This window comes from Penaeus japonicus, unplaced genomic scaffold (assembly GCF_977035675.1).
Source record: "Penaeus japonicus unplaced genomic scaffold, GWHDUDI00000001_assembly GWHDUDI00000001, whole genome shotgun sequence".
NCBI classification, from domain to species: domain Eukaryota; kingdom Metazoa; phylum Arthropoda; class Malacostraca; order Decapoda; family Penaeidae; genus Penaeus; species Penaeus japonicus.
The window spans coordinates 18,780,888-18,785,887 of NW_028234403.1; the positions used below are offsets into that span (position 1 = coordinate 18,780,888).

Consider the following 5,000-nt stretch of genomic DNA (forward strand, 5'->3'; position numbering starts at 1 on the left):
TTTACCCGCGTCTGGAAGTTCACGTTATACAGGCCCGTGATATATTTTTTTATCATCTCGTTCACGTCCCCTGTATCAAACGGGTTAATAATCACCCAGTGTATAAGCTCATGGATATCTGAACACAGAACTGCACTCAATAAATATTCGTGGAGTATATACACATGGATAAATCTATACAATTGAAAAAAATGACAGTTTTGATTGAGTACTTTCTGGAAAATTATTTGGTATCATTGTCTTTAAAGAGGGGGTTGTGTTTGTTCTTTCAAAAGCTTTGTTTTTTGTTAATTCAAATATATTCTAATTCCTAAATACAACTGTTATGAAAACACACAATATAATACATATTTAAACTATATACCTAACACCCGTCATGAATTATTGATAACCATACAACCTATTCTTAAAATTGGTGCAGGTTCCTGCCTTTGAAAATGCCTCCCATGCCATGTTTATATGCTCATGTAGAGGGTACAATTAGTGCGAGTGCATATCTGAATGTATGTAATTACCCTCTAGTGGTTCTGATAGTCTATTCCTGAAGGCTTTTGAACAAACAAGCCATCTTGCTATTAAAGAGACTGATGGAGCGGAGACTCAGAGGCAAACTCCTGACCTGGATAGAGCACTATTTTAGGAACAGAGCTGCCAGTCAGGTTCTAAAGTCACCTTTCATAGCACTTGCCACAGGAAAATGGATCACCACAGGATGAGGTGCATAGACCAGCACTATTTACCACCTTGGTGGTCAGTATCTTCGACATTCAACTCATTGAGTGAGGCAAGATAACGTTTCTGCAGCTAATTCAAAGGTCATGGCTCTAAGAATTGTCCATGGTGCAAGACTATGAGTAAAACGGCTGGGCCTATGGAGGAACAGTGCTTGGTAAGCCAAACTAATGTAGGTATCTGCCATGAGAGCAATGACTTTATGCCAAGGAACTGAACATAGTGTAATAAGACTCCGTATTTGCAGTCCTTCCCACCATGGGCCTTGTGTCTGCCATCCTGATCACTGCCAATCACAGACACGAGCAGACTTCAAAACAAAGCTGTGTGAATCATTCTGTTTCTCAACTTCTAGATGAAGGCCAACCTTCTTCCCTTGGACCAAATTAATCTAACAGCAGCACAGATCTTTGCAAAGATCATATATGGACCCCAGGACATGCATCTTTGAGAGAAAGTGCTAAGACATTTTAAACTTGACTAAGTTCCATAAGCACAAATTCATGGTGCTGATATCCTATCAGCTAAAAGAGAAATTGCTTTACAAAAGCATAGACTCATCAGACTATGTCACACCTAACCGTGACCACAATCCCTGACCGAGTTCTGGTTGTAAACTCGAACGAGGAAAAGAGAGTCAGTATTCCTAACTCCTCCAGGTAATATAATGTACTTCATGCATTGATCTGCCAATTCCAACACCAGCACTGTAGGTGCTGGTTTTACTTAATAAATCCTTGCAGATATCAATGTCTCATGAATTCAGGTAATGACTGTTATCATGGGAACCTTAGCCCATAAATCCCCGGGTGGGGGATATGTTGTAGTTCAGCCTTTGTAGGGTAGACAGTCTTCACAACATATACCACAGAGGATTCTCGGCCACGGTAGATATTTCCTTAGTGCCACACTGACAATAAAGGAAATGAGCTTGATGACAGATATTCAGAGACAGCCCTTAAATGCACTGGTCATTTAACCAAGCCAAAAGTTCTTGAGATTAAGAGCGGCAACTTTAGGACAGACCAGTATCCTGCAACTCCGCAGAGAGGGAGATCCATTCTCTCGGCCAGATGGTACTCAGATGCCACAAGCTATGAGCCACTGGCACTTTGCAAAATTATCAAATGCTAGTATTTTTCACAGAATAACATCAGGCTATCATTGTGCTTGGCAGATCATAGGCACTACAATAACGATGCCCCAATTATTTTATGTTTACTCAGTCATTACGTCTGGAATCAAATCGAGCCGTGACTAGCAATAAAATCTATTATATTATAGTTTCAACTCTATGGTAAAATGAATTGCAATCGAAATGTGCAAATGCAACTTAATGCGTCAAATAGATCTACAAAATTACATACATTCAAGCCTAACGGTAAACAAAATAAATGGTTGAACATTTTAGAAAATTATTTTTTTATTTGATCGTTGACTTGTTATAAAATCACAATTTCTCACATGCTTTGACATAACTGCCATAGTATTCAAAACTTCATGCTGACTTGATCTCGTGAAAGTGTTTATTTTCAGTTGATCACGCGTATACACAAAACAAAACGTTCCCGTGCCGGGAATCGAACCCGGGCCTCGCGGGTGAGAGCCGCGTATCCTAGCCACTAGACCACACGGGAGGGATACTTACATCTGGAAACTCATTTTAGTTTTTTTATTTGTTTTTGTTTTTCTTTTCTTTCTTTCTTTAGAGGGAGTTCCATAATACTGAAGTACAAGTCAGTTTTCCTGTGATCAATATTTTAAGAATGTTAGTGTTAGTCCCCATACACCATGCGACTGTTTTGAAAAGAAGAGTTTAGCAACAGATTATTCTTACATCGAATTAGTTAAAAGTTGTGTAAACCATTTCTTGATACTTCCCTGTTTCTTAAAATGAAACAAAATCATATATAGTAGACAGTTGTACTCCCGTGTAAACTATTGGCTTGTATACGCGGTTCCCACTAGCGACGCCCGTGTTCGATTCCCAGCACGGTATTATTTTCTTATCAAAATTTGCATCTCTACCGCATAATAGCAGCGATAACACCAGAAGTGTTGGCAATAGTAATAGCAGTAGTAATGGAAATAACGGTTGCAGCAAACGATTGTGAGAGCGGCGGTGATAGTGGTATATAGATGTCAGCAGAAATCACAAATTATTAATGACATCAATAATATTAGAAGTCCTACTGATGATAAAAAGTACTCATACAACCATTATTGTTATATCATATGTAGTCCACCAAGAGTTCAGTCGCTCGTAATCAATGAGCTCAGATACTTAACTGCCCGGTAACTAACCCTGCAAGAGACCCTTCGAGTCAGACCTGATACGAACTTCACTTGTTTAATGTAAACGATGTAATTTCTTGTTTTAATGGTCTAATTTGCTAAATTACCAATTGGATATCCTAAACTCATTTTGTGCAAAATAACGCTGGTTTCTTGTTTGTAAATCTGAAAAATCGCAGCCAATTCGTACTTCCATTGATGACGTACACCCAATTATTGCCCAGCCAGACAACAGTAACGCGGATAAATTTGGGAAAGGGATTTTCTGCAAAGGTAGTGCCCACTTGGTGATCATTTCACTCTGCAGCGATATCGTCTGGAGTGTGAACATACACGCTTCCTCAGCCAGCCAGCCCCCCCCCCCCCCAATGCTGTTACTGGACTAGTGAGACGATTGTGTCTGACACTACTTCCGTGGGAACTGGAATGCACGGAGGCTTTTCGATCACCATATAAGTTTCAGTTATGATGATCAGATGAGGCAGCTTCCAATAGCTGCCAAATCTTACTGAACATGGGTCAGGCTTAATGGGACCGGGCTCCCGGCTCCTGGGTTGATAACTTGCATTTGTTAATCGTTTGACACATTGTCTTGTGTCTGCCGAAAGTTATTTTCGGTGTTGATGTGAGTGTAACTCTGTACGCTTCCGCCCAGTAAATCGTGCTTAGTAGTCGGAAACTAAACCGCTCATGAAACCAAAAACACAACGTCACTATAACGTAAAATACCGCCTGAGTCTGAGTTTGCATTGATACCACAAATAATGTTATTGGATTCATCACTGTGATTACTTGTATAATTATCACCATTATTGTGGTACCATTACTATTTTAAACATCTGTAGTAAAGCCGTAGTATTGGAATTGTTAAGTGATAATAATCATCATTATGAGTATAAGCAATTTCATTGTTGCCTCCGTTGATTGTTTGTATTACTAATATTAAGTTCTTAACATCATGACTAATATTATTACATGTCTATTGCATTCCTGCCTTTACATCACTAAACTTCCATTTTCTACTTTTGTTATTATTCTCAAGTTTTTGTTGTTGCTAGATCTGTTACCAATTCCATAACATCTATTCCTTCTGAGTAATTACACGTAATGAAAAAAAAAAATCAAAACACTTGCCCCGAGTGAGGATCGAACTCACGACCTTGAGATTATGAGACTCACGCGCTGCCTACTGCGCCATCGAGGCCACGAATTCCTTAAAATACCTTGAAAAAATTCTAAAATTAGGTCAATATTGACTGCTCTTCCGTACCGAATTCTATGGACAATACCTTATATGTATGTAAGTAACAAAGCGGAGTAGGAGTAAGAAATAAGTTCAATGACATCATTGCACAGTTCAATCTGCATGGTGGTCTAGCCTATGTCAACCAGCAGAAAGCAAGAAAGAATGGATAAATGAAGGAGCAAATGAATGAATAAAAAGGTAAACAGTATATTATACAAGCTAAAACCGATATACTCATATTTCATTTTTGTTTCCGTTAACTTTAAGCAGTCTCAAATCTCCATGAACTCAAAAACATTCCTTCCAAAAAGTTTGAGGGCGAGCGATATATTGGAAGCCGTAAACAGACAGACCAGACTTGTAATAGTAGTGTGTTTGTATGCCTGCGAGTGTGCGTACGCCGTACGAGTAAGCAGGGTGCGTGCGCGCGCGTGTGTGTGTGGCTCTCCCTCTCCCTCTTCCTCTCTTTCTCTCCACCTACTGTACACCTACACCTACACCCCCCCCCCCACACACACACACGTGTATGTATGCATGCTCCCCCTCCTCTCTCTCTCTCTCTCTCTCTCTCTCTCTCTCTCTCTCTCTCTCTCTCTCTCTCTCTCTCTCTCTCTCTCTCTCTCTCTCTCTCTCTCTCTCTCTCTCCCCCCCGACATACACACGTGTGCGTGCTTGCATTTTTTTTTATGAAGTGGGCTGTAAAATCGAAACGTAATCAGTTAATTAT

The 5,000-nt window shown here is 39.9% G+C and overlaps 2 non-coding genes across 2 annotated transcripts; both read right to left on the reverse strand.

Annotated features, from left to right (window-relative positions):
• Positions 1-2,297: 2,297 nt before the first annotated feature.
• Positions 2,298-2,369, reverse strand: TRNAE-CUC (transfer RNA glutamic acid (anticodon CUC)). The gene has a single exon. It is a non-coding gene; the product is annotated as a tRNA-Glu (tRNA).
• Positions 2,370-4,158: 1,789 nt separating this feature from the next.
• TRNAM-CAU (transfer RNA methionine (anticodon CAU)) lies at positions 4,159-4,231 on the reverse strand. The gene has a single exon. It is a non-coding gene; the product is annotated as a tRNA-Met (tRNA).
• Positions 4,232-5,000: the final 769 nt, after the last annotated feature.